A 24,581-nucleotide genomic window follows, 5' to 3' on the forward strand; every position below is an offset into this window, starting at 1 on the left:
GTTTCTGGTGGTGATAACCTCAGGTTGGAGAGTGTTGGAGCTCAGGGCTCTTACACCAGAGCCCCCTTACACTGTATTCCATAAGGACAAGGTGTGACGAACTGGGACTGTTCTTGCTGGGGTGTGTGAATGCTGACAGGGGAGTGTGACTAGGATGGTCTGCATCGGGGGATGGGAGTCTGCCCGAGGGAACATACCTGAGCTTGTAACATGAGAACCCAGGAAGGGGTTGGAGGCCAGGTGACTCCGGGGCCCGGGAAACTGAACAAAGGCTGTGGGAGGGGTCGCTGAAGGGAGAGGGCTGGAAGTGAGCTGGAGAGATGGCTGGGAGGCAGAGATGGCTCTGACCCCCCAAAGGGGGGTGGGCTGGGATGCCCTGGGACCCCAAGCTGGACTTAATTGAGGGGGATCCTGTTGTCTGTGCCTGCAAGACCTGTCTTGGACTGTATTCCTGTCATCCAAATAAACCTTCTGCTTTACTGGCTGGCTGAGAGTCATGGTGAATCGCAGGGAGCCGGGGGTGCAGGGCCCTGAGTCCCCCAATACTCCGCGACACAAGGTTCAGCTCAGACCTCACCCGGCTTTTCTCCCTTGTCTCCTAGTTTCACATCAACAAGGACATCTTCCTCCCAGTATTCTACCCTAAGCCGCACTCCAGTGGCAGGGAGCAGAGGCATCATTCATTGGATGTTCACAGGGCACTAGCCTTCTATATCGAGAGAATGAAGCCATTCCGAAAGTCTGTCCAGTTATTCGTAGTGGTGGGAGATAGAATGAAAGGCCTCCCTGTCTCATCGCAATGTATCTCATCATGGATTGCATCATGCATTCGGGAGTATTACGACTTAGTGAAGGTGCCCACTCTGTCAATCACTGCGCACTCCACCACAGCGCAGGCCTCTTCAGCAGCATTTCTGGCGCAAGTCCCCACACAGGCAATCTGCAGGGCAGCAACGTGGTCCTCTATACACACTTTCACCATGCACTACAGGCCAGAGACGACGCAGCCTTCGGAAAAGCTGTGCTCCAATCAGTGGATGACTCCGACCCCACCTTCTGAACTTTGGCTTAAGAGTCACCTGATTGGAATGGACATGAGCAAGCACTCGAGGAAGAAAAAACGGTTACTCACCTTCTCGTAACTGTTGTTCTTCATGTCCATTCCAATAACCACCCTCCTACCCCTCTGTTGGAGCAGCGGGCAAGAAGGAACTGAGAGAGTGGGGGATTGGCAGGGCCCTATATTGGATGCCATAAAGGGACAACTCCAGGGGGTGCCCAGGCCGACCCTATGGACGCTGCTAAAGGAAAAATCTTCCGGCTGGCATGCACGCAACGTGCACACACCTGATTGGAATGGACATGAACAACACGTGATAAGCATAAGACCAAAGAAAAGCAAAGGGACTGCAGACTTTGAATGTTTCCGATGTAAGGCAACTTCAAGAGAGAAGGGGCTGTGTCTGTAGCTTATTGCAGGGAGGAACAAAGTTCAGCAGCTGGCCACTTGTCTTGAGATACCAAATAAAGTAGAAAAATTCAGCTAGCCGCGGTTAATTACACTGGCCAGTTAATTTATAAACAGTCATTATGAAGTCTGTTAAGTATTTCTTCATGACTCTGAGTGTGCTCTACCTCTTTATTAAGAACAGTCTGAGCAACTGTTAGCCAAGGATCCTATTGGTGGCAATGTGGAGTGCTTGAGACTTCCCTATGGATAGCAATGGACTTGGGAAAAGCTTTATAGGAAGACAAATTAGAAGGCGTTTTGACAGAACTATAAACTGAAGACCTTGATCCCTTAGTTAGGAGTAGCTTTAGTACAACATAAGTATTGGTGAAGCTGACCATTACATTGCTGGAGTAATACAAATTGGATTAATTTTTATTAATAATCTTCCTTGATTCTGCTAATCTGTCCTTCCCTAATAAAACTGTTACTGATAACTGTACCATATGTTGTTTCACAAATATTATCCAAGAGTTCTGCCATACCTACAATGGTGGTGTTTAGAACTAAGATTCTTATAGGTCATAATAGGGGTTTGGTTCCACATATCAAGATTCAGAAACTCTTAAAATGTAATTTTATTAAGAATAGTTAATTATAAAAGGGAAAGATTATGAAGGAAAGATTAATTGCAAACATTTTCTTAGTATGAATTAGCCAAAGAATGGCAGGGCTTGTATTGGAGAAGTTCAGTGTAGATTTGCTAGGTCATGGGAAGAACTTTCTACCTTCAGTAACTTAAAACTATAGTACTTTCAGAAACGAACACAAGTAAAAAGCCCCAAACCTTTGGCATGATGAAAGAAGACTGCACTACACACACTTTGCAAACACTCTAAAGAACGTTGTTTCCTCACTGAAATAAGTTATTAGAACTAGTTGAGCAATACACAAAGATATTACCAGGCAAAGTAAAAAGCCAGAAATTGATTCTAGTGAATGGCAATGTAGGAGGACAGGGATCAAAATCATTACAGAAGTCCAGGAAAACTAATAACATCTCCCAGCAGTTTCAACACAGAAATCATTTCCAGCAATCCATTCTCTGATACACTTTTGAAAGTGTCAGCCTTAAATATGAGCAGCGAATTTTAGTTAAAACCAAACCAAACCACAGACTCATATAAGAAGTAGTATCAAATGCAATTACAATACACAATGACTTTCCTCCATAAAAATCCCACACACACTAACCCACCAAATAACCAATTCTCTCTTCTCTCCCCTCCCTCAAAACACAATTAATAATCTAGACTTTACAAATGAAATAATTTTATAAGGCTCAGGCCTGAATCTTAAGAGGTGACTGAGAAGCCCACAGTGCAAGTCCAAGAGAATTGCAACAAGTGGCTTTAAGCCACCTTTGCACTCCTTTCATCTTATATGGGCAATGAAACCACACTGGTCCCGCAGTATAACCACTCCAAATTGTGCTGCCTGCCAGCAGAGGTGAAAGTAAGCTGGCAAGAGCCGATATGCCATGCCGTACCGGACTGGCTTCCCCAGGCCAGCGATTTAAAGGGCCCGGGGTGGTAGTGGCGGTCGGAGCCCCAGGCCCTTTAAATCACCGCCCCAGCCCTGCTGCAGGAGCCCTGGGGTAGTGGTGGTGGGGCTCCAGCGGTGATTTAAAGGGCCAAGGGCTCCCAGCTGCCACTACCGCAGTGGAGCCCCAGGCCCTTTAAATCGGCCCCGAGTCCCGGGGCTCCCAGCCGCCTCTGCAGCTGGTAGCTCCAGGGGTGATTAAAAGAGCCCGGGGCTCGCAGCTCCCACTACCGCAGCCCCGGGTCCTTTAAATCTTGATTTAAAGGGCCTGGGAATTCAAAGACCCCGCCTCTTCTGGTTGAGGCCACGCCCCTTGCTCAGGATTCCAGCATACCAGTCAGTCCTTTAAGTTACTTTCACCCCTGCCTACCAGTAGCCCAGCGCTGTCCCTGAGTCTGTTGCAGGGAGATGTGGCCTAGAAGCTTATGTTGGCTTTATGCCCACTGAGGATAGCCCTATCCCGGGGCGATCGTCTCATGATAAGCTATACGACTGTACATCAGTGGAGAAGCGTAAAGTGGCCCTAACAGAGCCAAGGATCTGGCTAAGTTTAAAGTAACTGAAATGTTCTAAACTTATCCAAAAGAACTCCAAGCAAAACATACTTTAAAGGTCCTTTCCTTATGTTACTAAATATACTGGGGGGAAGGGGAAGGGGAAGAGGTCAGTAGTGTCACACAATGTGTTGCTTCTGTTGGCTGAGTTCATTTCACACACCATTGCTTGCATTTCTCTGTTCCACTCTACATGTTCCCTGTGTGCCACTCTCCCATCCCCTTTTATTTCAGGGATTTCTTGTTACTCTCCCCCGCCCCACCACAATAGGAGCTCTGTATCTCTCCCACTCCCTCCTTGACTCATGGCCAAGGGTTTGCATACTTCCCCCCCTTCCCAGGGTCTCCCACTCCCTCATTCCCCATGGCAAGGACTTTGTGTGCCCTGTTATATTAGTTTAGATGGAATATATGGGCTAAAAGTGTTAACGTAATCCAGTCACTGTCCAAAATTAAACTCCTTTGGAAAAAATTCAGGTTTGGCATACAGAGACCTCAGCCTGCTTAGTACTATGGCAAACACACCATTCAAAATCCTTTTAATCTTTTATCAAAAGATAAAGAAAATAAGGCAGAACAGTTAAAGCATTTGATCTATAAAGTATTAAATAAAGCTTTCATTTTAGCAACATGCCTTGCTTTTTACCTGAAGAGACCTTTTAGAAGGAAAAACAAGGGGGTGGGGGACAGAGGAAGGCAAGCAAATGGTGTGTGCAATGAACTTGACCTACAGTCTCATAGGTGGTATTAAAGATGGTAGTAATTGTCCTCTTGGGGAAAAGAGAAGAAATTAATAGAGATGGGCTGAAGCTGCTGCTGTTAAATCCAATCCTGTTCCATCTCAAATTGTGTTTGGGACTCAGCTGGAATTGGTAGAAGTGGCAATGTCAACTGGGTCTAGGGTTGCCAACTCTGACTGAAGCTATTCCTGGAGACTAACCTGCCCCCCCCATGTAATGTCATTTTCTTAAAATATCCTATTGAAATCTTCCAGATTGCTTTCAATAGTCACTGGGAGATCTGTGCCGATTCTGGGAGACTCCAGGCCAATCCTAGATGGTTGGGAACCCTATCTGGATCCCCATCTCTGGCCTGGTTAGGTCAGGACCTCTCAGGCTCAGGCTGACAAAGGCCTGGGGTCCCAGGCAAGACCAGATTAACTCTCCTGTGGGCCTGGAGCTATTAGATTTTGTGGGGCCTCAGGGGGTTTGGAGTGGAAGAGTGGGCTCAAGGCTAGGGCAGGGGACTGAGGTGCGTGAGGTGGTTCAGCTCCAGCTGGAGGGGTGAGCTCTAGGGTGGGGCCAGGGATGGGACAGGGGTTTAGGGTGCAGCAGCGGGTTTGGGGTGCAGGCTCTAGGTGGGAGTTTGGGTGCAGGAAGGGGCTCAGGGCTGGGACAGGGAGTTTGGATGCAGAATGGGGCTCCAGGCTGGGGTAGGGTGCAGGAAGGGGTGTGGGGTGCAGGCTCTGGCCAGGAGGCACTTACCTTGGGTGGCTCCTGGTCAGCGGTGCAGCAGGGCTACGGCAGGATCCCTGCCTGCCCTGGCTCCGCGCTGCTCTGCGCTCCAAGGTGACCTGCATGATCGGCCCCTAGGCAGAGGGGCCAGGCCACTCTGCGCGGTGCAGGCTGTCGATGCCCAAAGGCACTGTCCCTGCAGCTCCTATTGGCCGTGGTACCCGGCCAATGGGAGCTGCAGAGCTGGCACTGGGGGGGCGGGGCAGCACACAGAGATTCCCTGAATGCCCTTTGCCTAGGGCACATTGGCAAGGGCCGCAAGGGCACATTGGCAAGCTGATGCTTGCAGCTCTAGCCCCCTGTGGGGGGAGGCACTGAGGCTTCGGGACCGCTGTCCGGCCCCTGGTGCGGAGACTTGCTGGATTAAAAGAAGCAGCGGGCTGCATCCGGCCTGAGACCCTGCAGGGCCCCCCTTAGCCCGAGGCCCTGGGCTGCAGCCCCTAAAGAGTCTGCATTAATCCAGCCCTGGTCCCAGGACATGGTGGGATGATAGCCATGATGGTGAATCTTGCTCCATTAGCCAATTTTTCTCCCTAAAGTCTTTTTTTAAGGATCCGCAAAGGAGCAGAATAACCCATTCCTTCATTGTTTTGTCCACCCATTAGGCCTAGTTTGTGACACATCAATTTTGGTTCATTCATTTCTGGTTCCAAGCTTTTCTTGTTTACCAAGCATGATCATAACAGTCTGAATTATATCAGTATGCCTTTTCATTTCGACTAATTCACTGTTTGGCTCCCTTTTGTACCCCCCCACCAACATTTGTTATTATAATTTATTGTGACATCTTTTGAACTTTCACTTACTTTTTACAGTTGAGCTCACTGTTAGGGTAAAGTTGTGGGTCCAATTATTACAACTGCCTCTATTATTATTTCTCTTTTTTTTGTCTGAATGATAAATCATGCAGGGTGTCAACATGTTAAATCCTATTGGGAGGATGAACAGAGATGAAACAGTGATATTGTTATGCTGGAAGATGTTTGTGGGTGCCATCAATCAGTTTGATCTATAGACAATTACATGGGTGCTTGGAACTGTGGCTCTGCTAACAGATGCCAGGGGCTCAACGTGTCCCCCATTTCACACCTTCTGGTTTTCTGATTTCCCCCCAAAATTAATAGAGTTCTTCCCAGTGATGCCTAAAATATTCCCTGACATTTTGGAATTGATTGGCTGTGGTATTCTAAAGTAATTGTATTACATCCAAACAGAGAAGCACCATCAAGTTGAGTATAGGGCCTCACAAGCTTCGCCAATAACAAAAATGGCTAACTAGCATTTCAGACTATGCTGTGTCAAACGATTTTTCTGCTGAAGCAATTATATGATCAATTATAGTAGTGGGACAGTGGAATTAGGGAGAAACCTTTGTGGAAGCAAAAAAATTATTCTCCGACACCTTCAATAAAATAATACTTTATTTTCTATTTTGTGTGGAAAAAAATAGATAGAAATGAATAAAATGAAGTTAGGACAAAAGGAAATAATTTGAAATGAAAAAAAAATTCTAATTTAGAACCTCTTAAAGAGCCCATACATTTGTTTTGACTACTCCTACACAGTGCCTCCTTCTCCTGCACTAATCTTACTGTTACATGATTAAGTTGAAACACACACATTTTAAAAGGTAGTTTGTACATACTTTCTTAATTGTTTCAGAACCACAAAAGAAGGAACATTCAGAACAGTCTGTTGTGGCTTTGAAGATCAAAGAACTAGATTCTATGCTGCAAAATCCAAAGGAGGACTAATTTCACTTATGCTACCACCAAACTTTAATGGTAAAAACATTGCATGATTAAGCTCTACTACTTAAGAGTCCCACCAAAAGAATATTTAAAAAAGAATTATGCCCATAGCTGACTGTGTGCCTGACAGCATTTCCATCAGATCAGATGCCACCCGCTCCATGTGTATGCATAAACGTTTGCTCTCAACATTCTCCTTTGGCTTGAGAGCAAGCATGAACATTTTCAGGCCAAAAACTGTTAAGACAAAATTGGTAGGGTGGGATGGAGGTAGTTGGATAACAGGGGAAAGCAGGCTGGATAAAAATCAATGATTTAAACAAAACAAAAACAAAATCAGATTTTTTAAATTTAAATCGGATTTTTGAGGGGAAAAATTTATCTAAAGATAGTTTGAATTAAGATATATCTTTGAGCTATAATATCTCATCATGGAATAGGGATTATAAATTCTACAGTATGAGACAATATAGTCATGTAATGTTTAAGAAAAGTTTTGTAAATGAGTTCCAATAGTTCATGGATTAGGGACCCAATTTTATGGGGTTCCAGGGGCTTCTGTATAGATTATTTAGGTTAATCTTTCTATCTACCCAATGGGACTCAGTGCTCAGTCTAGAAGATACCATCAGAGATGCTTAGTTTTGCAGTTCTCAAACTGTGGATTTGTGTCTCCAGAGATAACATGCTTGTTAACAGCAAAAATGTTTTAAAATAAATAAATATATAGCTGCAAATGTATCCAAGATGAGAAGAAATTATTTAGAAGAGAGTCCCAAGATAATAACATATGGTTGCAGTGCTCATGTGATGCACCTCTTAGCCAAAGACTTCAGTGTTCCAGAAATAAAGGCTAATGTTGTTGAAATTGCAAAATACTTCCGTAACAACCACTTTGCAGTGGCTGCTCTCACAAAAGTGGGAGGAACCAAGCTAACTCTCCCACAAGACATGTGATGGAACTCACTAGTGGACTGTTTTGAGCACTATATAAAGAACTGTCCTAATCTGATGACAGTTTGTGAACAAAATAGTGAAAAAATAGATGGCACGGTCACAGCCAAAGTTCTCAACATTGGGCTTAAGGGAAATGTTGAACACATGCTGAGTACTGTGAAGCCTATTTCTGTAGCCTTGAACAAAATGCAGGGAAATAGCTGTTTTATTGCTGACGCTGTTGAAATTCGGAAGGAACTGAGTGAGATCTCTTAATATAGCATGGCAAGAAAATCCTCCAAATATTAATGATTAATCTGTTGAATTGGAGAGCTTTATTAAGTCATTGGGAGGTGAACTATCTGCTTCAATTACCTTTGGTAAATGAAATAACCAAACAATCATTCATTTTCTGATATAGCTGTAAAACTAATCTGAAAAGTTTTCAAAATAAATCACTTTAAAAATGTATAGTGTATACCTTCTAAAATGAAACCTACATCTCTCTCTGAGTTGTGAAGAATATGTATTAAGGTTATAACAACCAACAAGAATGCACTTTTATATAGAAATCCATGATTAAATCTAGTCTTCCTGACTAGTGATGTAAATCATGATAAGACGATGTTATGATCAGAACCCTGCTAGAATTTCACTTGCCTATGCAGGATCCCCTACACACCAAATACACACACACTGTTCCCTTTAATAGCTATTTGCGTGTGGTTATCACCACAATAAACAGAGTCACTGAACACTGACTCCTGTCCTGTGACAGGGGTGTTAATCCTGACCCATGTCAGTTAACTGGGGACAGGAAATAGAGACCAGTCTCTTAACCTCACTCCTGCATGTCACACTCAGATTACAACTTCCTCATTAGTGCCAACCCCATGCATTCAAAGATCATGAGTCACAGCCCAAATCAACATTTTAAAAAAGAATAAACTGTGCTACTTTTTATTTTCCTTGTGGTTTTTGAACCTGTAAAGTTAACAGTCTCAAGCTTTTCTCCATGACCATAAGGGCTAGAAATTTACTTCCTCCTCCCCCGTCATGAAAGCTGAGATTCTCATTAAACCATATGATTTTGGGAGCTGGGACTTTAAAAACAAAAACTATCTCACCAATTGACAATACTGCTGTCCCCGTTAGCTAATACTTCCCAAGTTAGGGGATCAGCACAGGCACAAAAATCTATGCATGCAGACCCAACTGCAGTATTAGTGCTTTAGAGTTTGTGCAGTACTTTGCAAATGTGAAGTGCTATATAAATGCAAAATGTAATATGATATTATTTATTAGTAATTGTAATCAGAATTGGCACCTCTAATTATTTAAAAATAAATCAATCAAGATTTAAAAAAGATATTGCTTTTTGTCTGCCTCCTGAGTTTTTAAACCTTTAAATTGCCTGCCCCCAATTTGTGTTTGATTATTCCAGGTTCAAAATTTAACATTAAAAACGCACACAGTGTGAGCCTTCCACTAGGGTAGGGTTACCATCCGTCCGTATTTCCCCGGACATGTCCGGCATTTGCGTCTCTAAATAGCCGTCCGGGAAGAATTGGTAACAAGGTTAAAATGTCCGGGGTTTTTTTCTCCCTCGCCTCTCTCCCTCCCTTCCATGCAGAGTGCAGCTGCTGATTGGGCGGCTTGGCCGATTGAACCGCTCCCACTGGCCTCCAGCAGTCAGAGCCCTCCCCTGCTCCCCCTCCCTCTGTCTGCAGCCCTGTGTAACACACAAACCGACCCACCGGGCAGCGTGTTTTGCAAACACGTGGAGCCAGAATGGTAAGGGGAGTCGGGGGGGGGGGGCAGTCAGGGAGCGGGGGAGTGTTGGATGGGTCCCCGGCCTCCACCTGCCACCCCCCCTCCACGGGTTCCCCCCCCTCCCTGCCTGCCTCTCCCTTCCCTGCTTGTACTACCAGATCCAGCAGCAACTGCTGTCTGCTGCCCCCGGGTCCTAGCACCCCCCATCCACTAATGGGAAGACTGGCTACCCTTACCCTGCCCTTCCACCCTAGCCCCGAGCCTCTCCAACACCCCAAACCCCTCAACCCCAGCCCTCATCCCCCCACACCCTAATCCTCTGCTCCATCCCTGAGCCCCCTCCTGCATCATGAACCCCTCTTCCTCAGACTCACAGCCCTCACCCCTGCATCCCGTCCTATCCCCAAACTCCCTCCCAAACCCCCTCCCCCCTTCCCACACTCCCCCTCCTGCCCTCAAACTCCCTCCCAAAGCCTGCACCCCCTCCCTTTGCACCACCTCCCACCCCCAAACTCCATCCCAGAGCCTGCATCCCCACCCTCTCCTGCACACCCACCCCCTGCCCCAGCCCAGAGCCTGCACCCAGCACCCAAACTCTATCCCAGAAGCTGCACCCTGCACCCCTTCTGCACCCTAATCCCCAGCCCAGGACCTGCACCCCAGACCTCCAACCCCCCTCCCAGAGCCTTAGGCAGGTGGGGGTGGGTGGGTTCCGGGCACTACCAAAATTTCTACAACCCTGCCACCCATGCGAGTGGATAAGGGTCGGGGCAGTCGGGGACAGGTAGGATCCTAGGGGGGGCAGTTAGGGTGTGGGGGTTCTCAGCAGGGGGCAGTCAGGGGACAAGAAGCAGGGGGGAGTTGGGGTTCTGAGGGGGGCAGTCAGAGGGTGGGAAGTGGGAGGGAGTTGATGGGGCGGGGCAGAGGCGGGACTAGGGAGGGGCTCCTCCCCCCCCCAGTGTCCTCTTTTTTGATTGTGGAAATATGGTAACCCTACACTAGGGGAAACTCCTTTTATCCTAGCCAGCCACTCTCTCCATACTCCTTCCTTATCATTGTTCTATTTTCCTCCCTACCACAGCGAGTTTCCTGTCCCACTCAGAGGTGGATTAAACTTTTGTGGGGCCCTGGGCCAGAACAAGTGGGGGGGCCCTCTCCACCCCTTCTGCCTGAAGTCATCCCCCCACACTCCTGCTGGGGGCACCCATTTTTCTGGAGTCCCTCAATTGGCCAGGGACCCTGGGCACGGACCCTGTTGGCCTGGTGGCTAATCCCCGCACTGGTCCCACTCTCATTCTGCTTCTGTAATCTCCCATAGGTCTCACCTGACCTCTGTGTTTCCCCTCCTTTTCCTCTCAATTTCCCTCTCTACTCCCATACTTTAACCATAGAGGTCTAGGTATCCATCTTCCCTGAGAAAAGCATGTTGAGCCCAATAAAAATAAAAGGGAGATGGCAGTCATCTTTACTGGAGATTAGCCTCATTTCCATATGTGAAGACTATAGGGAAATCAAGCCATTTTGACTGAGTGCCATCTGAAACGTCAGTCACCTTCTTCCTCCTGGTGCCTGAGCCCAGCAGGGGCATTGAGAGCACAAGAGTGACAGCTTGCTCTCAGTTCGAGAGCCAGGTCCCACCCTGCTCTGCAGAGCTAGGAACTGCAGCTGCAGAGGAAGATTGGCTTCACCCTGGGTCCAGGCAGCATGGAAGGTGTCTGACTCAAATGCAGCAGAGACAAGAGCTAGACTGTGGGGAGGGAAGAAAGAGTAGATTGAGACAAAGGGCCAGACAGGTGGGACAGGCTGGGAAAAGAGATTGGGACTGGGAGCCAAGGAGGAAAATGATTGGTTAGGGGGACAGGCAGGAGATGGAGATTGAAGGAGGAGCTGGGGAGACTGGGACTAGCCGGGCAAAGAATATAGGACTAGCAATCAGTGGAGAGGAGGGGGCCAGATCTGACAAGGTCCAGGAGCTGGTGTGCAGGGAGAGAACTGGGACAAGGATCTGGCAGGGGGAGGAGGCAAACTGACTGAGATTGGATGAAGAGCCTGGGAAGGAAGGGGAGAAAGTGGCAGACAAATGGAAGTCAGCATGGGGCAAGGGAAGACAGATCAGGGACTGGCTGGACAAGAGCCAGAGGAGGGAGGGAACTGGTTGGGCTAGGAGACTGGGAGTGCAGGTGGGACACAGATTGAACAAAGGAACTGAGAGTGGTGTGTGACAGATGCAATTCTATGTAAATAGGCAATACATAAAGATTATTGTGTTAACTTTAGAATATATGTCTCTTTATGGGCAGGTTCCTGATTGTATTCAGGGCCAAAGGGTCAGATAAGGGGTGCTTCCTGCAGGAAGTAAAGACAATAGCAGATCCTCAATGCAATGCAAATCCCCAATACTGCAACAATGCAGGTAAAGTACCTTTTGAAGTTTCACAGCACCACGCCAGGGTGAAGTGCATATACTGGTTCAACCTGGTTCTAGAGGCCTAAATACAAAGTACTGTTTTAAGGGACGGCTCTAACCTAGGGAGAGACTGTACACAGATGCCATCTGGAAACAGACAGGCATGAAGCTGTGTCCAACAGAATCAGACCCTGGGAGAGGGCTCGAAGTAGTTCAGAACCTACCAGAGTCTCCACATGAAAGATGGGTGACTGCCTGGTAAACCAGGCATGCATGTTAGCTGGTTATTGTTTTAAGATGTGTTTTCTTTGTAATATTTTTATTTCTAAATAAATAGTACGTTGGTTAAATGAGAGCTGGCTGATCACTGGCTACCCCTATCATTGCCTCAGAGAGTACAACCGCAGGTGCTAAACTGAATTCAGACCTGCTCTGGTGATCACAGTGAATTGAAAGAACTGGCAGCTTAAGACCCTGGGCTAGAGTGAGAGGTGCAGTTAATTCAAGAACTGTGACGTGGTGAATTGTGACAGGCTGGGCCTGGGATGAGAAGCCCGAGGAATGGAGACTGGGACTGGAACAAAGAGCCAGTGAAAGGACATGGATAGATTGCTGGGGATGAGGCAGAAGTGTCTGTGCCCACTACAGCACACTCCTCTCCAACATCTGAAATGGAACCCAAGATTCCTGAGTCTCGCCATTCCTCTGCTGTTAGTAAAACCTGTGAAACACACTGGCAAAGTGTCCCACCCACTGCTAGTGCTGGTCCACCTAGAGAGGATGACAACTTATTACTGCTAGCAGTGATTCCATTAGCTCAAGTGGCAGAGGTCTGTGCAGTGGATCTAAAGGTTCCAACCCTGCTGATGTACCATGGAGGTGTTAATAGGAAACCACACGATAGAGAGGCAACATGTTTTTTCAATTTGCTTTTTTGAAAAAAACTTAAGATATTACACACAAAAGCCCCACAAATTAAAAGAACATTATTAAAGTTGCGAAGTCAACACTTAAAAATTAGAAATACCAGAATTATGGTTGCCTGTGCAACCTTAATTCGGCTTCCTGGGGCGTATGCATTATGACACAGTCTTTAATTACATGATCACATATTTTTTCTCCACAGTGACCCCTGCCTCTCCATTGCTCAGAATGGATAGTGTTCACTGAATGAGCAGCTATTCAATATTTTGTTTTATTCTCATTCAGCATGTGGCACTCCTTTGAAGACAGAATTATTAATTTTCTCATGGGCTTTCCTGTAGTACTCATCACTATATTACAGGGGCGGGCAAACTTTTTGGCCCGAGGACCACATCGGGCAATAGAAATTGTATGGCTAACCATGAATTCTCACAAAATTGGGATTGGGGGGCAGGAGGGGGTGCGGGCTCTGGGGTGGGACTAGGGATGAGAGGTTTGGGGTGCAGGAGGGTGGTCCAGGCTGGGATCGAGGGGTTTGGCGAGTGGGAGGGGTAACTGGTCATTTAAAGTACTGCAGAATAAAACTTTCAGAGTAAAGGTTTGGATGACAGATTACTGTCATGCCATAAGTGTTACTCAAATGAACAAATACAGAATATTCTCTCTGTCCAGATAATAGTATGACTGGGAGTAGAGGGACAAGAACATAGGAATTGCTATGATGGATCAGTCTTCTGGTCCATCTATTCCAATATTTTGTCTCTGCCAGTGGCCAGCACCAGATGCTTCGGAGAAAGGTAGAAGAATCCTCATATTAGGCAGATGTGGGATAATCTGCGTGCCCCCCCCATTTTGGGTTTGTTCCTAATCCCTAGTAATTAGATTAGTTTAAACCTTGAAGCATGACATTTGACATTTCTTCCAAAATTTGTACAAGTTAACAGTTTTAACTCTGGATATTCTTGTCAATGCAAGATGGATAACAAAAAAATCAGTGATTAAAAAAAAATATCAGATGTTTTTATTTAAATTAAATACAGTTTTTTTAATTAACCTATTTAAAAAGTTAAATTTGAAACTGACAAACTAATTTAAATTAAAAGACAGAAAATATTAAACAGTATGTTTGCTGTCAAGTTTTAAAGAAAGGCAAACAACTAGGGCTGTCAATTAATCGCAGTTAACTCATGTGATTAACTCAAAAGATTAATCGTGATTAATCACAGTTTTAATTGCACTGTTAATCAAGAGAATACCAATTGAAATGTATTAACTATTTTGAATGTTTTTCTACATTTTCATATAGATCTTATATTGTGTGTAACTGAAATCAAAGTGTACATTTTGATTACAAATATTTGCACTGTAAAAATGATAAACAGAAGAAATAGTATTTTTTCAATTCACCTAATACAAGTACTGTAGTGCAATCTCTTGGTCCTGAAAGTGCAACTTACAAATGTAGATTTTTTTGTTTTGTTAGATAGCTGCACTCAAAAACAAAACAAAGTCACCTCAGTCCTACTTCTTGTTCAGCCAATCACTAAGACTAAGAAATTTGTTTACATTTACAGGAGATAATGCTGTCCTCTTCTTATTTACAATGTCACCAGAAAGTGAGAACAGGCGTTCGCATGGCACTTTTGTAGCCAGCATTGCAAGGTATTTACGTGCCAGATATGCTAAACATTCGTATGCCCCTTCATGTTTCAGCCACCATTCCAGAGGACATGCTTCCATGTTTGATAATGCTCGTTAAAAAAATGTATTAACTAAATTTGTGACTGAACTTCTTGGGGAAGAATTGTATGTCCCCTGCTCTGTTTTACCCACATTCTGCCATATAGTTCATGTCATCGCAGTCTCAGATGATGACCCAGCACATGTTGTTCTTCATTTTAAGAACACTTTCACTGCAAATCTGACAAAACGCAAAGAAAGTACCAATGTGAGTGTGATGGTGCTGCCCGTGGGAGCCAGCTGAGGTTACTCAGTTAGGGTGAACTGCAAACAAAACGGGGCAGACAAACTCTAAAAGCTGGTGGATAGTCCAATACTTAGATTTACCAAGCCAGCACAAAACAACTTCTATATTATCATATATGTTACTCAGAAGTCCAAGCAATGCAGTTCCCTTAAAGTGCCCAGCCTCAGGCCTCCATCCAGACACACATGTCAAACATATGATGATAATTACTGAAAATCTTATCATATAAAAGAAAAGGTTCCTCCAATCCCAAAAGATCAGCCACATACCCACGTCCAATTATAACTTAGATCTTACCCAAAATACATGCTTATAGCCAATTTTTATTAACTTAGCTAAAGTTTATTAAAAAAAGAAAAGAGAGAGAGTGCTGGTTAAAAGATCAATATACATACAGACTTGAACTTAATTCTTGAGGTTCAGATACATAGCAGAGATGAGTTTGTGGTTCCAAAAGTCCTTTTAGAAATAGTCCATAGGTTATAATCCAATGTCCATATTCAGGGTGACTCCAGTCAGTGACTGGGGATCTCAATCCTTATGGCTTAAGGTTTCCCCCTCTTGAAACCCAAAGCAGATCTGAGATGAAGAAGGATCGTGTCCCAAGGTTCTTATACCTTTCCTGCAGCCTTTTGGCCTGAGAAAACAATAGGCTTAACAACTTCCCTTCTCCCAAACATGGCAATTAGCACAGGATAATTTATCCATCAAACAATTCAAATACACGTTACCACAACCTTCAAAGAGACATATAGACAATAATATTATTTCACTTAACTGTCTTCCTAAATGTTAATACTTCTTTTTTGATCTTTGAATTAAAGCTATAGCAATAGACAAGACTTGTTTGCTTACATCACAAGACCTGAGCAAACACCTACCCTTCTACCGCTAACAATGCAGACTTGCATTTCAAAGCTCTAGTCATTTACATATCTTTCTAACCAGTCTCTAAAGTTCAGCCATGGGTCAGGTCAGTCTGTGAGTTAATTAACTCTTTCTGGCCCTGTCACCTTTCAATGAGATATTATATTACACTCATAATGTTACAGTGAGATTTGTAAAGATAGCTACAGCACTCGACCCAAGATTTAAGAATCTGAAGTGCCTTCCAAAATCAGAGAGGGACAAGGTAGGGAGCATGCTTTCAGAAGTCTTAAACGAGCAACACTCCAATGCAGAAACTACAGAACCCGAACCACCAAAAAAGAAAATAAACCTTCTGCTGGTGGCATGTGACTCAGATGATGAAAATGAACATGTGTTGGTCCGCACTGCTTTGGATGATTTTCGAGCAGAACCAATCATCAGCATGGACACATGTCCCCTGGAATGGTGGTTGAAGCATGAAGGGACATATGAATCTTTAGTGCATCTGGCACGTAAATATCTTGCGCTACAACAGCATCATGAGAACACCTGTTCTCACTTTCAGTTGACGTAAACAAGAAGAGGGCAATATTATCTCCTGCAAATGTAAACAATCTTGTTTGTCTGAGTGACTGGCTGAACAAGAAGTAGGAGTGATTGGACTTGCAAGCTCTAAAATTTTACATTGTTCTATTTTTGAATGCAGTTATTTTGTACATAATTCTATATTTGTAAGTTCAACTTTTATGAGATATTGCACTACAGTACTTGTATTAGGTGAATTGCAAAATACTATTTCTTTTGTCTTTTGACAGTGCAAACACTTGTAATCAAAAATAAATATAAAGTGAGCACTGTACACTTTATATTTTGTGTTGTAATTGAAACCAATATATTTGAAAATGTAGAAAACATCCAAAAATATTTAAATAAATGGTATTCTATTTTTTTTAATGGCAAGATTAATTTTTTTAAATCACTTGACAGCCCTACAAACAACTGATCCGGTTTACTAGCTAAGCACCTGGAACCAGAATTTGTTAAAAGTGTTAAATTGCATTTTTACAGCAGTAATCTCTTTTGCAGGAGCAGAGGGAACATTTTATTTATCTCAGTTTATTCAAGTAGTTCAATTCAATGACAAGTTCATTCAAAGTTAAGAAACCAATTGGGAGTTGAAAAGAAAAAAAAAAAAGGAGGAAAGGTGTGAGAAGATGAAATCCTCTAGTTCTAAAATCTTGAATTACATGATGACCAAAACCAATCAGTTCAAATATTTAATAATGGCCTTTTCAATCTAGCAGAGAAAGGCGTAACAATCCAATGGCTGGAAGTTGAAGCTAGGGAAATTCAGACCATTGAAACAATTTGGCAAATATTGTGATGGATTTGCCTTCACTGACAATTTGAAAATCAAGATTGGATGCTTTTCTGAGATATATGTTCTAGGAATTATTCTGGGGAAGTTCTATGGCTTGCGTTATACAGAAGGTCAGACTAGATCAGTGGTTCTCAAACTTTTGTACTGGTGACCCCTTTCACATAGCAAGCATCTGAGTGCAATCCCCCTGCCTTATAAATTAAAAAATACTTTTTTATATATTTAACACCATTATAAATGCTGGAGGCAAAGCGGGGTTTGGGGTGGAGGCTGACAGCTCATGACCCCCCATGTAATAACCTCGCAACCCCCTGAGGGGTCCCACCCCCCAGTTTGAGAACCCCTGGACTAGACGATCATAATGGTCCCTTCTGGCACTGGGGAAGCCCACGGGGGCAAGTGATGGGGGGGAGCCCGGGGACCGGAACCCTATAGCCAGACAGTCAGGCATGGGGGCTGGAGGATGCAGCATGGGCCAGGAGCAATGGGGACATCAAGGGGTAGCCTGGGGCTGGCTCCCACCATCACACAGCTGGGTGCCAGAGCCTGAAGCCCAATGGCTGGAGCCAGGTGCCTACCACGATGCAGCTGGGGAATGGAGCGTGCAGCTGAAACCATAGGTGCCAACTCCATGGGTGCTCCAGGGCTGGAGCACCTACAGAAAAAAAATAGTGGGTGCTCAGCACCCACCAGCCACTTGCTGATCAGCTGTTCGGCAGAGGGCAGGAGCTGCTGGGGGGGAGGGGCAGAAGGGGACAGGAAGAGGTGGGGCCTTAAGGGAAGGGGCAGAGTGGGGGCTGAGCCTCATAGATTCATAGATTCATAGATTATAGGACTGGAAGGGACCTCGAGAGGTCATCGAGTCCAGTCCCCTGCCCGCATGGCAGGACCAAATACTGTCTAGACCATCCCTGATAGACATTTATCTAACCTACTCTTAAATATCTCCAGAGACGGAGATTCCACAACCTCCCTAGGCAATTTATTCCAGTGTTTAACCACCCTGACAGTTAGGAACTTTTTCCTAATGTCCAACCTAGACCTCCCTTGCTGCAGTTTAAACCCATTGTTTCTGGTTCTATCCTTAGAGGCTAAGGTGAACAAGTTCTCTCCCTCCTCCTTATGACACCCTTTTAGATACCTGAAAACTGCTATCATGTCCCCTCTCAGTCTTCTCTTTTCCAAACTAAACAAACCCAGTTCTTTCAGCCTTCCTTCATAGGTCATGTTCTCAAGACCTTTAATCATTCTTGTTGCTCTTCTTTGGACCCTTTCCAATTTCTCGACATCTTTTTTAAAATGCGGCGCGCAGAACTGGACACAATACTCCAGCTGAGGCCTAACCAGAGCAGAGTAGAGCGGAAGAATGACTTCTCGTGTCTTGCTCACAACACACCTGTTAATGCATCCCAGAATCATGTTTGCTTTTTTTGCAACAGCATCACACTGTTGACTCATATTTAGCTTGTGGTCCACTATAACCCCTAGATCCCTTTCTGCCGTACTCCTTCCTAGACAGTCTTTTCCCATTCTGTATGTGTGAAATTGATTTTTCCTTCCTAAGTGGAGCACTTTGCATTTGTCTTTGTTAAACTTCATCCTGTTTACCTCAGCCCATTTCTCCAATTTGTCCAGATCATTTTGAATTATGACCCTGTCCTCCAAAGTAGTTGCAATCCCTCCCAGTTTGGTATCATCCGCAAACTTAATAAGCGTACTTTCTATGCCAATATCTAAGTCGTTGATGAAGATATTGAACAGAGCCGGTCCCAAAACAGACCCCTGCGGAACCCCACTCGTTACGCCTTTCCAGCAGGATTGGGAACCATTAATAACAACTCTCTGAGTACGGTTATCCAGCCAGTTATGCACCCACCTTATAGTAGCCCCATCTAATTTGTATTTGCCTAGTTTATCGATAAGAATATCATGCGAGACCGTATCAAATGCCTTACTAAAGTCTAGGTATACCACATCCACCGCTTCACCCTTATCCACAAGGCTCGTTATCCTATCAAAGAAAGCTATCAGATTGGTTTGACATGATTTGTTCTTCACAAATCCGTGCTGGCTGTTCCCTATCACCTTACCACCTTCCAAGTGTTTGCAGATGATTTCCTTAATTACTTGCTCCATTATCTTCCCTGGCACAGAAGTTAAACTAACTGGTCTGTAGTTACCTGGGTTGTTTTTATTTCCCTTTTTATAGATGGGCACTATATTTGCCCTTTTCTCTCGAGGTGGAAGAGCACCCCCCTCCCAGAAAAATGAACATTGGGGCCTGTGGCTGAAACCTGGGGCTGGAGGACCCAGTGGGGGCCAGGGGCAATGGGAGACTGGGGCTGGATCCCATGGCCAGAGACCAAAACCATGCAGCTGGAGCCCACTGCCATGTGGTTGAAGCCCAGAGATGGAGCCTGAAGCCCCACAGTCAAAGCCCAAGGACAGAACCAGAAGTCCCACAGTCAGAGCCCGGAAGCCCTGTGGTCAGAGCCCATAGCAGGAGCCCGCTGCATGCCCAGGGGCCAAATGATGAGCCTGGGCCAGAGCCCAATGCCTGCTACACCTGAGTGCAAGCCCAAGCCCTGCTGCCTCCAGGGTTTGTGGCTCCTGAGGGGGGCAGGGCCCAACCCCTGCTAGCGGCCCCAGGGGAGGGGCCGCTGCTTTGCCCCGCCCAATCCGCCGCAGGAAAAGCCCCTGGTGGAAGCAGGCTGCTGGGGTTGCTGCATTTGAGAAACGTCGGCCTAGGCTAACCCGCAAAGCTCCGCACACAGCGTAGAAGGCAGGTTGCACGGGGGCTACACAGCCCTTCCCAACCTGCTAACGCCGCTTCACTGACGCCAGGTAAAACCCGATGGAGACAAGCCCCAAGCGCAGGGCCCCGAAGGAGCAGAACTTGGTTGGAAAAGGCGGCGTAGAAAGGAGACACTCAGCCTGTCCCCACCCCCAGTGCAGCCGGGGGAGGGGGAAGGTTTGCTCAGGCTGAGCCCCTCCCTCGGGGGGAACGGACCCTGCTCCCCGCCGTTTCTAATTCACCCATCCCCGCCGGCTCCAGCCGCCCCCAGTCTCGGCAGCGCCGGATCCCGGGGCTCCCGCTGCTCTGGGGTTGTGTGATCCGCCCGCTTCCCGGCCCTGGCACAGCCCGCGGGGGGCGGCGGCTCTTACCTGCGGAGACGGCGGTGTGGCAGCGCGCCGGGCTCATGCTGGCCGGCCCGGCGGCGGGAGCCGCTATTTAAGCAACTGAGGCAGCGCCCAGGGAGCGATGGGCGGCGCTGGCTGCGGGCTCGGGGCCAGGCGGCGCTGACGTGCCTGGGCCGGCTCTGGCTGGCACCTTCTGCGACCTTGAGCGCAGCGTGCTGTGCCCGGGCGCCAACCCCCGCCCCGCGTCTCCTCGCAGCCCGAGAGAGGCGGCAGCCGCGGGGCGTAGGGGAAGCGCAAACGGGCCGGGCCCAGCGGCTCCCAGGGCGGGAGGGGCAGAGGCAGGGCGGCCAGGTCACAGGGGTCGTGGCGGCGCCAGCGCAGTGACTAGCCTAGCCACAGGCCGGCATGCAGGGACCCGAAATTCCCGGGGGCAGATTCCCTACACCCACCCCACAGGTGCAACGTAGAGCCGGACCGAGAGCCCCACCCCGCAACGGCAGGGCAAGAGTATGGACACTCCCATGGGAGTGAGTTAATAATACACACAGGGCAGTACAGCTGGAAGGGACCTGGATAAGTCGTCAAGTCCAACTCCCTGCGCTGGGTTAGGACCAACCAGTAAACCCAGACCGGCCTGTTTGCCTAATCTGCGCAGTGCTTTACAGCCTAAAGCCAAAGTACCTGTTCTCCGTGATTGTCTGAAGGGAAGGGGAGGCTGAGCTGAAGAGCTCTTCCTGGTTGCACTCCCTAAAACTGGTTAGAACACACTTCTAAGCAAACTATTTCTAGTCAGGGAAGATGGGAGATTTCCCAGCTGCGTAACTGAGGAGCAAACACACAGGGGTATTTTAAAGACAGCTAGGAGAAAAATACAAAAGTGCCTGAAAATGGCTAGAGAGTAATCTATTATCAGCAGGAGGAGTAGCATAACCTACTATTGTACCCCACCCTTCTCATTATAAGACCCTGGTTTCAGTTCCTTATAATTGTGCCAGACTTTGACCATGTGGGCTGAAGTGTTTCCAGGCCAGGTGTTGGCTTCAGGCTGAGTTGTGGATTTTTTTTTTTTTTTTTGAAAGCTAAAAGGGGTATTCAGCCATTTCCAAGAGTGAGGCTAGGGAAAAATATATTTAGGTTTAGCAGACTTTAGTTCTTTTTTTTTTTTTTTGCAATTTTGATGATTAAAATAAATTTTTAACTTCACAGGTGTGGGAAACTAAGTGGGATAGGGTTGGGATTAGGGATAGGGCAGTGCTGACAATGGTGCTGCAGGGCTCTCTGCCCAGCCCTGGATGTCCTTCCTACACCTTGTGCTAGCAAGGATCAGGTGCCAAAGGGCTGGTGGCACTCGATCCTTGCTAGCACAAGGTGTAGGAAGGACATCCTGGCAGAACAGAAACTTCTGCAATGAGAAGGATGAGCCTGTCCCCAATCAGGAGCCATTCAGCAGCAGGGTGGCCTCCCCCACAGCCAAGAACTAGTTTCACTCCTTGCAGTTCTAGCCCAGGGATCTTCTGTCTACCTGGCCAGGACCATAGCCTTCCTTGCACCTGCAGGGATCCAGTGTCATTGGCCCCACAGGTGCGCAGGAAGCCCTCTGCAGCTCTACTGTCATGGTCCTGCTGCCTCTCTCTCTTGCCAGAAGGGCTGCAGAGGGCTCTCTGATGCTGCAGTGACACTCAGTCCCTGTAGGTTTAAGGTATAGGGGCTGTTACTGATGGAGATTTTTTTTGTTGAAAGATTTTGGAATGTTGGCTGAAAAATGGATGTTTACAGACATCTACTAATTTATATCAAATCCTGCCAAGCCTAAATCTATTTTGTTCATGTTAAAAAATGCTGGTGACCTTTGTCTGGAAACGCTTTAGAGCCACCATGCTTTGGAGCAGGGACTTGGAGTTTTGCTGGGGGGGTGGCCTTTGTGTCAGTGACATGCCTATGATAATCTTCCAAATTTGGCCAGTTCATAAGCCTTTGAGAAATTGCAGTTTGTACATGATCAGACACTTGCTAGAACTTAACAGCTAAAATCTTTGAAGATTCTGTCTTCGCTAAGCATGTTTCAGCCAAGGTGAAACAGAACTCTCCCTGCAATTGCATCTCTGAGCTGTGTTGGGTTTGGATCCAGGCACTGGAAATGAGAACAGGGAGACTTTCTGCTGTGCTCTTTCTGCCTCTGGGTCTAGGCAATGTAGAAGAGGAAGCTTCTTGATCCCAATACAGTGGGGACAAGAGCTGGACCGACCGGGGTGAGGAAGTGAGAAACAGAGCTTGTGAGAAGATTGGGACTGGGAGCCAAGTGAAGGGACACTGGGAGTGACTGGGTAAGAGGACTGGGAACCAAGAAAGGAAGTGGGGGAGGGGACTGAGAGTGAGTGGGTAAGAAGACTAGCAGCTGGGAAGGGTTATAGGGGGAGTGGGAGCCAGTAGGTGAAGGAGAGACTGAGATTGGATGAAGAGCTTGGTGTGGAGACTGGGGCTGACTCATCAAGGAGACTAGGACTGGGAATCAGTGGGATTAGAGGAAAGAGAGGAACCGGGGTATGGGATGGGAACTGGCACTGGCTGGGTGAAGAGATTGTGACAAGGAGCCAGGAAAGGGGTGTGTGTGTGTGTGTGGAGGGGGGGACTGATTAGATTAGGAGTCTGCGGAGAGAGACTGGTATTAGGAGTCACTTAGGACAGGGAATTGTGGGTGGGGGCAACTGAAGGCCAGTTGTGGGAAGATGTCTGATGAAGAACTGGAAGGGGGGGATGGGACTGTCTGGGCAAGGAGCTTGTGGAAAACAGGGAGGTGGAGGGAACTAGGAATGGTTGGGCAAGAAGAATGGGACAGAGAACCCCAAGGGGAGATTCCAACTGGGATGAGAAGCCCCAGGGGTGGAGACTGGGATGGCTAGATGAGGAGAATGGGACTGGGACAAGGAGCCGGGGTGGGAAAAGAGATAGGACTGGGACAAGTTGTCTGTGCAACCATAATTCAGTCCTCTTGTGCATATACATCATTCTATAGCGTATTTAATTACATGTTCCCATACATATTCACCCTACCTCATTCAGTGCACAGACTGACCAGTGTTTACTTAATGAACATCAATTCAATATTTGCAGAAACCGCCCTGCAAAGCAATTCTTAGACTTAAAATAAAATTATGAAGCTACAGAGATACTCATTAACTGTGAGATACAGGCTTGGAAAGGAGCTTCTTAGAAATACAAGAGTGCTTATAAATAGTGAGAACAAAGTCCTGTTGAAAGAGAAGTTTGAAATTATTTGTATTGTGATAGTACGTAGAGACCAGGGTGCCACTGTGCTAGGCATTGTATAAACATAAAAAGAGACAGCCCCAATCCCAGGATGTTATTCACCACCCATTTCTCAAACAAAATTTCAGAAGTTCAGACAAGAAATGCAAAATGACCCAATCAGCTTGATAAAGCAATTCTAGATTGATGGTCAATAGAAAAAGCCCTAATGTTTCCAACCGTAAACATGTACTAGGGCTATAATGGTACAATTACTGCATATGGTGAGATTCTGTACAAAGTTCATGATATCATAATACCACACACCATGGAATTTAGAAATGCTAAGAATAATCCATAGTGCCTGTATGGGTGTTAGAAAGTGCAACAGTTCTATTCTGGCCTGATATGAATGCTGCCATCAAAGAAAACCTATCCAAAGTGTGAAATCTGCAATACAGTTAGGAAAACAGGATTCAAAAGAAAAGTCTGAAACCACTTGAGATCCTCAATCAAAGGTTGGAGCAAATCTTTCTGAATTAAATTGGAAACTTTCTTTTAATAGTAGGCTACTACTCAAATTTCTTTGAAATAGAACTGGTGCAGAAAACATCAAGTAAAACTGTAGCAACATACTGTAAATTGCAGATCTATACTTGGTAATGCTAGAATATCAAAATATACTTCACTAGACTAACCAATTCAGAGATTCATGAGCAGGATAAAAACTTCAGTGTCAACATTCACCAATCTGTTTGAACCAAACATAATTAACCCTGAAGTAGTTACAAATGAGCTATGTGCCAGGAAGTTGGAACAGAAGAAATACTACAACAGGAATCAGAGTAGCAGCTGTGTTAGTCTGTATCCGCAAAAAGAACAGGAGTACTTGTGGCACCTTAGAGACTAACAGATTTATTAGAGCATAAGCTTTCGTGGACTACAGCAACTGAAGAAGTGGGCTGTAGTCCACGAAAGCTTATGCTCTAATAAATCTGTTAGTCTCTAAGGTGCCACAAGTACTCCTGTTCTTTTTATAACAGGA

The 24,581-nt window shown here is 46.1% G+C and overlaps 1 protein-coding gene and 1 long non-coding RNA gene across 7 annotated transcripts in view; one reads left to right on the forward strand and one right to left on the reverse strand.

The window, feature by feature from the left end:
- TMEM171 (transmembrane protein 171) overlaps positions 1-21,034 on the reverse strand; it is a 31,682-nt gene extending 10,648 nt beyond the window's left edge. The window contains exons 1-2 of one of the 4 annotated variants that reach the window (XM_034773510.1): positions 20,315-20,466; positions 5,927-6,049 (exon numbers count right to left, since the gene is read on the reverse strand). The gene's annotated coding sequence lies outside the window, so the exon portion shown is untranslated. Of the gene's footprint in view, positions 1-5,926; positions 6,050-20,314; positions 20,473-20,971 lie in introns of those variants that run through there. The other 3 variants (XM_034773511.1, XM_034773508.1, XM_034773512.1) reach the window with 3 other exon arrangements.
- Positions 19,641-24,581, forward strand: part of LOC117878873 — a 48,172-nt gene continuing 43,231 nt past the window's right edge. For 2 of the 3 annotated variants that reach the window (XR_004646115.1, XR_004646117.1), the window contains exon 1: positions 19,809-19,993. This is a non-coding gene — a long non-coding RNA (uncharacterized LOC117878873). Of the gene's footprint in view, positions 19,994-24,581 lie in introns of all 3 variants that reach the window. The other variant, XR_004646116.1, reaches the window with a different exon arrangement.

The sequence above is a fragment of the Trachemys scripta genome, chromosome 6 (genome assembly GCF_013100865.1).
Source record: "Trachemys scripta elegans isolate TJP31775 chromosome 6, CAS_Tse_1.0, whole genome shotgun sequence".
Lineage (NCBI taxonomy): Eukaryota > Metazoa > Chordata > Testudines > Emydidae > Trachemys > Trachemys scripta.